Source organism: Vicia villosa, linkage group LG4, assembly GCF_029867415.1.
Source record: "Vicia villosa cultivar HV-30 ecotype Madison, WI linkage group LG4, Vvil1.0, whole genome shotgun sequence".
Taxonomy (NCBI): domain Eukaryota; kingdom Viridiplantae; phylum Streptophyta; class Magnoliopsida; order Fabales; family Fabaceae; genus Vicia; species Vicia villosa.
Window position 1 is genome coordinate 76,810,779 of NC_081183.1, and position 11,136 is coordinate 76,821,914.

At 34.6% G+C, this 11,136-nt stretch overlaps 1 long non-coding RNA gene across 2 annotated transcripts; it reads right to left on the bottom strand.

The window, feature by feature from the left end:
* Window positions 1-8,220: 8,220 nt before the first annotated feature.
* LOC131599271 (uncharacterized) lies at window positions 8,221-9,902 on the bottom strand. 2 transcript variants are annotated; one of them, XR_009282685.1, is made up of 6 exons: window positions 9,505-9,902; window positions 9,120-9,306; window positions 8,971-9,017; window positions 8,810-8,862; window positions 8,604-8,673; window positions 8,221-8,514 (listed from the first exon to the last, which is right to left on the bottom strand). It is a non-coding gene; the product is annotated as an uncharacterized LOC131599271 (long non-coding RNA). The 2 variants fall into 2 exon arrangements; XR_009282684.1 differs by having other exon boundaries at window positions 8,810-9,017.
* Window positions 9,903-11,136: the final 1,234 nt, after the last annotated feature.

The window sequence follows — 11,136 nt, forward strand, 5'->3', positions numbered from 1 at the left end:
GGTTAAAGTTGTAAAGGAATTAAGTTAGAAAAGTGATAAAAAAAATAGGTTTTGGTCCTAGCAAGGCTTGAACTCACGCCCTTATAGCCACACACTCAAAACAACACCACGGAGCCAAACGCCAGTTGGTGACTATAACACGCGCGCATTTGGTTTTGTTTTAAAACAAGTTAGAAAAATCTGAAAAAATAAAAGGATGAAAAAGTCTGGGGCGAGGGGGATTCGAACCCCAGACTTGTGGCATGATGATACTAAGGGCGCATGTGTGGCCACTAGGGCAAGTTGTTTAGTCGTTAATAAAACGCATACCATTCAAAATAAAATAAACCCTGCCCTGAGAATTCAAATTTGCGCGCCACCACCATCTTCGTCTTCAACCTCAAGCTCTCCATTTTTGGATTTCTGAACTCACTCGTTTCTCAACCATTTGTCATGATGTAAACACGAAACTTGCTCTAATTTCACTCACGATTCTAAATATGTAACTAACATGAACTATCATTAACTACATCTAACTAATTTATCAGAAATCGTGAAGAACCCTAAAATTTCAAAATCAAATTAAATGACTATACTGAAAGATAAATGGATGATGATAGAGGGTTTTCAATCCTCTGATGATGCTAAACAAAATAGAATCGAGCTATTTCACAAAAGGTACTTAAATTAGAGAGGTGAAGTTCAGAAACTTACCTCTGAAAATGGAGATCGTGAGGATGATTGAGAGCACCTGGGTTTGAATGAATGATCTCAATAGCTTCCCTGAGACTCAATGATGCTAACTGGATGCTTATTGTAGCCTGAATCCTTCTGAATTGTTCTATGGACCTCCCTCGATTTGAGCTTCAAGTGGACATGGAGGTTGTTGAATCCTGAGTTACAGATGAGCTGCAGCCATCTGGTTAGCTTCACTATGACCTGAGGAGTGTGTCTGGATGATTGGCTTGCCTTGAAACCTTCTGAATCACTCCATGGACCTCCAACTGCAAGTGCTCCAAAGTGAGAGCAACAATGGTGTTCCTCCACCTACAGAAGTGATCCGGGTGCTTGGATCACCTCAAATGACCTCCCTTGAGATGTTAGAATGCTCACTTCCCAAAGATAAGCTTTGGTTTGAAGAAATCGATTCTTCTTGCCAAAGAACTTTGAAAAACAATGAACAAGAGGAGAGAAAGAGAAAGCAAGTAATATGGTTGCTTTGGTGTGTTTTTGAATGAGGAATGCATCTGTATTTATAGGCAAATGGATCAGTATAGCTGCAGAGGAGTGAGCTTCCTTAGTGAAGTTGATTTGCTTTCTTAGCCATGAAGGAATTTTGCAAATATCTCTTATGCAATGATGAGAATTTTGATTCCATTTGATCAATCCCCTAGCCCTCGATTTTGCTTGATCTTAGGGGACAATTCTGAGCCAGAAATGAGCTCTAATTGGTTGGTGAGAAGATTCCTTGGGTGATTCATCAATTTGCCATAAATTCACAAATGTAATCATTACATAATCACATGTTCTTGTTTTTAGAATCTTCTTCAATCCTTATGGCATGGTGAAAATGAATGCATGGCATGGTTTCAGATGTGTTATGGGTCGTGTAGCATCCATAAGAGAGGTTATTTGCACAAAATTTGCAAAGTCCAAAAGTGCCCATGACCTATAATTTTACTTCATGAGGCCAACTTTGAACAAGCATAACTCCTAGCTCAAATTGAATTTGGAGAAGGTTGAACACAATTTGGAAAGCCCTAAACATCTACTTCAAATCATTAGTTTATGTCTTCTTCAGAATCATTTAGGAAATTTGTGAAAAATGAGCCCAAAGTTGGATGAAAACTAGGTTAAAACACTTAGAAAAATTTCTAAGTGTTTATGACCTAAACTTCAAAATTTCCAAAACTTCATAAATGGTTGATCTTTTGAAAAAAGTTCCTTTGTAAGATGTTGTTTTATTTTGCAAGATCTACAACTTTCATGTTGGAAGTTTTTTGAGTTGTGTAGGTGAAATTTTGAGATCTCACCATGCCTTCAAAAACCCTAATTCCCGACTTTTCGCTCCTTGATGAATTTCTTTGGATTTCTTTGGCCAAATGACTTTGACATCCATATATTGATGATATTGATCTTTGAAAGTCATTTTTTGACCAAAAACCTTAAAAGTCAATGATGATCCTTCACAGTTGACTTTTTCCTGACAAAGTGAATTTTTGGGCTTTTGTGTAGAAATAAGATCTTCTCCACAAATGGATGATATAAATGGATTATATGGAGGTAGTAGAGATCCTTGAATCATGTCTTGAGTTTTGGATTCATGCCCTGATCAGAAGTCAACTATCTTGATGAATTAGGTCAAAACCCTAATTTGTCGACCATGTGAAAGTAATGACTGTAGACTTTGAATTGAAGTGTGATGTCCAGTAGACCTTGTAATATGAGTTATTTGAAGATGATTGATGTCTTTGAATGACCCTCTGAGGTTTTTTAGGGTTTCCCAAATGTGATCCCTGATTTCAGTCCTTGATAGGCTCAAAACCCTAGTCTGGCGACCTGAGTAAACCTGTACTCATATGACTGGATGTCTAATCAATCATAGATGAGAAAAGTGAAGTCTTTGAGCCTCATGATTGTATTAGGGACTAATCCTTGTATTGATTGATCCTTTGCCTGAGCTTTCTTGTCTTTGAGCATCCTCGATTAGGTACCAGATGGAGAAATGACTGCTCTGGGTACTTGTCTTGACCTGATGAAAAATCCTGAAGATATGTCATCTCAGGGGGGTCAAAAATTAGGGTATGACAGGTTCCTTAATGATCTACCATCAAAGATCTAAAGCTGATACCTCAGACAGTTCCAGAATGATCTACCTACAGATCTAAGTCGATACCTCAGACGGTTCCACCAACGATCTACTTTCAGATCAAAGTCGATACCTTAGACGGTTCCACAACGATCAATCTTCAAGATCTAAAGCTGATACCTCAGACGGTTCCAGAATGATCTACCTACAGATCTAAGTCGATACCTCAGACGGTTCCACCAACGATCTACTTTCAGATCAAAGTCGATACCTTAGACGGTTCCACAACGATCAATCTTCAAGATCCAAAGCTGATACCTCAGACGGTTCCTCATAGATCAACTTTCAAAATCTAAAGCGGAAAAACTTTGGACAATTCCGTAACGATCAGCCTCCTAGACTTAAAGCGGTAACCTCGGACGGTTCCGAAACGGTCAACGCAGAGGTTTTCAAATCCTTCATCAAGATATAATCAATGGATTCATTCTGGTGAACAAACCATCAAATACATTTGCCAGATGGCATCTGAAAGCCCATCTCAGGTAATGTTTCGATCTGCCAACAACATTTCTCAGACAACATTCAAATGCAAATTCCAACATCACGTCCGGTGGAGGTAAGTGCAAATTTTCAGGGCATCTAAAATATTCAATCATCTTCTACCTTCAGATTCCAAACAGTCTCTTCAGGTTTAAGAAGATTGAATAGGGGCAACTGTATACCCCAAAATTTGCCCGCATCTTTTTTCAGAAAGAAGGCAACAGACTTCTGTCTAAAAATTGGGAGTTTCATATAATCTTGGATTTTATTCCATAAATATCCTGATCTTATGAATACTCGGTTTTTAGAATTTTTATTATACGGTATTTTGGCTCGCTGTTGAATTTATTCTTACACAAACGCCAATTACCGTTTATCATTTCACACACGCTATTTATTTGAGATTTATTTGCAGATAAATAGTACTGACGCAATTGATACAGAATTAATTTTTTGCAGGCGCAAAGTCCGGGGGATTCAGACTGTACTGGTAACGAGTAAATTATTATTAATTTTTGTTTCCCACTAATTTTTGTACCATATTCTATTATTTTCAAAATCTTTTCCTTTCTTTTCAAATCTCTTACTTTCAAAATCAAATCTTAACTTTATTCTATACATCTCTCTTTTCAAATCCTACTACCACTCAAATTTTCCTTTTTTGTACGGAATCACTTCATTCCCCAACGTCTCTATCCTTCTTTTTGCTCTATAAATACCTCTCATTTTTTCCATAAATTCTCACATCAAATTTCAACTCATCTCTCAAATTTCTACTTCATATTCATTCTCTCTTCTTCCTCGGCAAAAATGGCGAAGCGGATGGATACGTGTTTTCTTATGGTCATCACCGTCGTAGTGGTAATCATGTCCTTTTTCTGTCTGCATAGTCCTGAAAAATGCGGACCTGGGTTGTTTATACTCCCAATCATCTATATGTTATTATTTATAGCATGGGTTATTAATCGTCATTTTTAAAGTTTGTCGTATCTTTTGTTTTCAAATAACGTACCGTTTACTCGTCGTACTGTTCATTATATTATGTAATATTTGTACTGTCAGTATTAAATGTCATACTATTTGTCGTACTGTAGTTTAATTATCCAGATAATATTTTGTGTGTTTTCTGCTAGTTAAATATTTATTTTTCTGTGCATTAAATATTTTTCAGGGTTATTATCGGTAATTTCGTTCGCATACAGTATATTTTATTTGTTTATTATGTCTGTGTTTTTCTAACAACTCATGTAAATAAATTTTCACCACTAACACAACAAAAAACAAAAAGAAAAAAATTAACTTTAACTGTTGAATTTTCACTTTAACTGCTACGTTAATGCCTGAACAGTCAGTTGACAGTCAAACCCGCTGACAGTGCAATTCTCCGTGTTTTGTACCATCAATCAAATCAATCTTTTGCATTTTAAAATTCCTAGATTTTTGTTCTAGAAGTCTTCTGAATATCACATGATTAGCAGAGACTCAACACTGCACAAAAATCGGGTACGCTTAACTGCCTCTTACACGAACAGTCCCTAACTAGGGTTTTTGTTTTTTTCAGGAGAACAAGTTTTTTGAGACCTCAAATGGATTTCATGGACCTCCATATATCTCAAAGTACCACCATACAAATTTTCAAACTTCAATTCGCTCAGACGCACAGTCAGCAGCTCAAACAGTCAACAGACGACCAGTTTGACCGAAAAGTCAACAGACAGTCAAAAATGAAATTTTTTGTCAACATCCATATTTTGTCAAAATATTCATCATTTGATCATTGGTTGATCATAATTCATCAAAGAAAGATAAAAAATCAACAAAACCCTAAGTTTCAAAATTAGGGTTTTCTCCTAAAAAGTCAACTGAACTTTGACCGGCCATAACTCTCTCCTCGTTCATTCAAAAAATTCCAACCAAAGCTTGTTTTGAAGGAAATTCAATTATATTTCAAATGCAATTGATCCCATGGTCATTGGATTCACCATTTGAAAAATATGAGCTCATACATTACAGGTCATTTTCAAAGTCAACAAAAAGTGGTTTTTTGTCAAAGGCCATAACATCAAGATAACTTCTCCAAATGAAAAAAAGTTTCCAAAGTGGCTTGTAGAGGACATCTTGAGGTTTCTAAAAAGTACAAGAACTCCTTCATATGATAAAAATTGAGGGATTTATGCCTTGTTGAAGTTGGCTATTTTTTGGGAAAATGCATGAAATCAACATTGATCAAAAATGTTTGTTTTCCAAAAGGGGCCAAGTTTTCATGATCCAAACATGTTCCCAATAATGTTAAGGGCCTCCCACGACCAACCTAAGGCATATAACATTTTATTTCTTTTTGGTTTAATTTTATGACATTTAAGATTAAATTGAAAAAGAAATGGTGCAAGATAATGTTATGTAGCTTTGTTCTTAAGCTAGAGCCCTCAAAATTGATTCAACTCTGCCCCAAAGAGATGGTACAGCAGGCCTAGAGCAAGAGGTTGAAGAAAATCAAACCATGGTTGCTTGAATTCAAAGCTATATATTATTAAAAAAGTCAAAAATTCAAAAGCACTTAATGCTTGTTAGCTTAAGATTTAAGTCCCTCCATGGCTTACAAATGGAGTAGAACCTTTCAGTAGCAAAAGAGACACAAGTTCAGAACCATTACTATGCTTGTAACACACTTGTAACACACTTGAAATTTTGCAAGAAATTTAAAATTCGAATTTTAAGTTTCAGTTAGTTTCAATCCAAACTAAGTATCCAAACATCATTTCTGAACTTCATTGAACCTATCAAAATAAGGTTTAAGCATCAAAGCTTCACAAATTGAGCCACACAAGCCACGGTTTGTTCAAACATAAAACACCTCATATCTGATCATTCATGCATGTTTAACAAGATGTAGACATATATTTGAGTTTAGTTTGATGTACTGATCGTTTCTGGAAGCTTAATTGAGATTTGGGTGCTTGTACACGAAGCCACCATTTTAGGGTTCTTGATCTCAAAATTAGGGCTTCTCGAATTAGGCAAAATTACAGGTTCAAAGAGGTCTCATTGAATTCGTATGAACCAGACGAGTTGAACCATGGCCTCGCGCCAAATTTCTTTTACGTTTTGCTTGTATTCGTTATTTTGCAGGTGTAATAGATTGGAGCTTTTTACACCACCTGCAAATGAGCGGTGTAAAAGAGCATGTCTGATGAAGAAGACAAGACGTGGCGTCCTCTGGTTGGCCAGAGCGCGCGCGTTTTTATTTTTTTAAAATTTTCTGATTCTGTGTTTTGCAGCGTAGGAACAAGCCATGTGTCATGCGTCCATGTCCATCAGATCAATCTGATCACACCATCCAACGCATATGCTTCGCCAGTCCATAACATGGACTCTCTCATCCACCACACGTGATCATATTATTATATTTTTTATTTTATTTAGTCTTCTTTGCAAAATTAATTTAAAATAGTTTAAAAAATCAAAAAAATATAATAAAAATATTTTTAGGTTTATAAAATAATCTATTAATTTTTGACATAAAAATAATTTATTTTTCTTAATAATTAAGATATTTTGTTTAATTAATTAGTATATATTTATATATTTGCTTTTTAATTATTTCAACCAATCAAAAAATCAGAAAAAAAATTTGTTCTTTTTATTAAATTTAGTTTATATATTATAGAATAATTTTGTACATATTTAGAATATTTTTCTCTTTAAGTTTTAATTATTTGTATAATTATATGTTAATTTAACTTATTAATTTCAAAAACAACTTCAAAAAATCCAAAAAAAATAGTTTTATTTTAAAATTAATTAACAATCAATATGAACATATTTTAAACTTAATTTTTAGGTTTAAATTTTATTTCCACCTTTTTCTTATTTTAATTAAAATTAATCATGCATTAATCCTAATTAAAATCAACCATCTAACAAACCAAAAATATTTCTTTTATCTTATTGCAATTTAAATTCCTAGATAAAGTGTATAGGTTGTCAAAATCATGTAAATAACGTAGTTTACATTTCCCGCACAATCGATGTAATAGCGTAGATTTACTTTTCGCATTTTACATTCCCGCATTTTAATTCCAGTATATATAAAACTGCGTGTATGTCAAAGATAAAAACTGAAACGTTAGGTCACTAACTTCAAAGATAAAAATATCTGAATCAAAACACAATCACACTTGCACCTCTTAGGGTAATCCCTCTGTTACTTTTTAAAAAAAATCAAATTCTACTGTTTCAAATGCAAAATCGAACTTTTGTTTACATCCGGTAAAAGGAGAATTTTCTAAAGGAAATGGGAAAAGACCTTATAAATTTAGGGTAGACCTCCTAATTGCTTGCTCAAATCAAAACAAACAAATGTCTCATATATCATTGTTTTTTCAAAATAAAACTTTCAAAAAAGACAATACTTGGTATATATCCAAACAAGGATCATTACGAAGTTAAAGCTTTTTTTTTCAAAACATCTTTCGAAAGATAAAACACTTTGTATACATCCGCACAAGGATCATTACAAAGTCAATCTACAAAGGTATTTTAAAACCACATACAAGCATTTCAAGGCAAGACAAATGATTCAAAACAAGTGAGCTAAGCAATTAAGAGCCCATGGATAACCATGGATACAAAGGGTGCTAACACCTTCCCTTTGTATAACCTACCCCCTTACCCAAAATCTCTTAAAGGTGTTTTTCTGTTTCTTTTATAAACCTTTCCTTAATTGGATAAAATAAAAGCCGGTGGCGACTCTCTGATTTTCAAAAACACAAAAGCAAAAGAAGAGTCAGTTCATATATCTCTCACGAGAGGTATGGTAAAAAACCGAGGGCGACACCCTTGCATAAATAGCACCAATAAGCAGGTGAATTTAGGATTAAGCTAGTGTTGCAAGGAGAATCAATATAAGTAAACATTAGACAGGAAAATAAAAGATGCAAAATGTTTTAAGAAAGAGATCATCAAAAAACAAATGGCACCAAGTATTTACTCACATACTCTGTACCCTGGGGGATAACATACCAAAATCTGCTACCTGTGGACTACATCATTTTCATGAAGATACTTCAAGCCATTTAAAATCTGTCTTGTGTATGCAGAAACTTGATAATCATTTAAAGAGATACCAGTGCTCAATCAGTGCTTATCAATTCAATTCCAATGAGTTGTTTGAGACTTCCCAAAACCTGCATAAAATCAATCAGTGCTCAATCAGTACACATCAGTTCAATTCACATAGCGTAGCTATTTATTTTATATATCACTTAGCCATTACAAAATGTTTGATTCTCAGTGATAGTCATGACGTCAAAATGATCTTCCTAATATTGTGTCACGTCGTATACCTGAATCAACAAATGAAATAAAAAAATGTAACAAATATAGAAAACAGAGCAACAAATGAATTGATTCAATGATTTAACATAGCAACAAATGAGAAAAAGGAATTGTAAAGAAAGAAATTTATGAAAATCAACTTACCTTCTATTGTATCGGTGACGGTTCTATCGATATCCATCTGGGTTTGGGACGCTCTATATGAATGTAAGGAAAGGGTTAGTATAATATAAACATAACTACCAATACAATCAAGAACAAATCACCATCAGACATAGAGAAATAAAATCCATGAGAACTTTGACATCTAAATTAAGCCACTGGAGATTTGTACAACTCCTCCACCATCTTCCTGTATTCTGTAGAAGTAAAAATAAAAACATAACAAAATTACTTAAAAGATCAAAAGATATATTATACAAATCATATGAAAAATATTAATATGCTTATATACCTTCTTGATTGCTCCAAAGCTGTGCTGCTTGTGGATTTAGCGGAGAACTAATGTTTGGCTCTAAAATATGGAAGAATAAATAAATATTTAACAAATAGGGAAGACAGAGATTAAATAAAATAATAGCTATCCTCCTCAGGGAATGCAGATAAACCAAAATGTCCATTTGAGATAGCATCCCATGCACCTGAAAAGTAATGAAAGAAAATAGCAAGATAAAATACATTTTTCAGACAATAATTGACATCTAAACCAAACGCCAATGTAAAACTTCGAGAAAGTTTTCAATCAAATCCGACAGATTGCTATTCAGATTCTGATATCGCGAAGTCAAAGCATAGATCATATCATAATGGTTGTAAACACATCATTATAGCCATCGTACCTTTGCCCTTCAATCTTGTTCCTAGTCGCGCTGAACTCCATTCACTGGAAAACGCAACCGGATTTCTCCATCGTCGGGAGGAAGGCCACCAGAAACCGTGAGAAATTCCGACAATGTTTTCTTTTCCTTTTTACTAAAAGTCATCGATTACGATTCCGACGCGATAGCCTCCCCGTGAAAGAGCTTTAATTTGCATCGAGATTCATCAATTGAATGCCATAGCAGTGCTATTGATTACATAGTATTGGATAGTTTAATGTTACAGAGAAATTGAGAATTGTTTTTGCATTTGGAAGAGAAAGGGTTTTGTGAAACCGCTGTAGAAGAAGATTGGAGGGGGAAGATGCAAAGTTTCGTAACTGTGGAAGAAAATGGGTTTAAGGGCAGTTATGAGAATAGTGGAAATTGAAGAACATGGAAGATAACTGTCGTAGCACTCAGTATGAAGAAGAGTAGGGGATGACGTGGAAAATTGTGGAAGATTTTGCTGATGTGGATAGCCTAAGAATTGCTCAAATGGTAGACTTTTCTTATATGATAGATTTCCATTTAAATTAAAAATTAAAATATACGGGTGTTACAACTCTCCCCCACTAAAAGAGTTTTCGTCCTCGAAAACATACCTCAAGTAACCAGCTCATATAAGAGTCCTTCACCTGACTCTCCAGCTACCAATTAACATTACCATCAGTCAATCCTCAAAAATCCATCTGACATAACCAACAGGAAACATGTTTCATACATTCAAATCCCAGTTCTTACGTCGCATTTGACCATCCAAAAGTATACCACTCGTTATATCTCCAAAAGGTTAACTACAATAGAACATTGAGGTATAACCTATATAATACGCTCAACAACTGAGTAATACAATTACACAATCCATGGTATGATCACACTTGATCAACAATACAGTAATACATTCCATCTACCAAATATACCAACCTTAGACACACTCTTCCATCTGAGCGATAAAATAATACTTACACTTTTCACCAACTGCTTCCTTCAAGAAACTCAATACTCATATTCCCCTACCATTGAATTCCGATTATCTGACTCCTCTTCTAAGTCACACCATCAATTATCCAACACTTTACATTCCACTTTTTCCGCACTACTTTGATTACTCATCACAATCATCTATACCAAATAGATTTATGAGTTACTACATCTATTAAAACATCCTAACCATCCGAACGAGTACACACACAAGTAATTACAATCGCACTCATTAGCCTCAATATACTGTCGCTTACAAAATAGCTCAAACTGAGTCACGCTCTCTACTAAGAATCAAATCAACTTCATCCTTCATAGAGTGTGATTCCTCATTATATCTGGAATCTACAATATCACCTTAATAACAGCACAAAATTATTACAACATCATATAGCATCAGCTCTTCGTTTTAATTTCGCCGAATACATACTCGTTAACTACGTACAACCGTAATAACATATTCATCATCTCGGCAATTATTCAAAAGAGTTATAATCCTCCGGCACGGCATCCTTACATCCACTAGATTCTAAATCCAACATATAGATCAATACATATTCTCTATGTAGGCTTCCGACATATTAATTCCTCGCTTCCCACAAGTAGTACTCATAATACTACTCCACATCA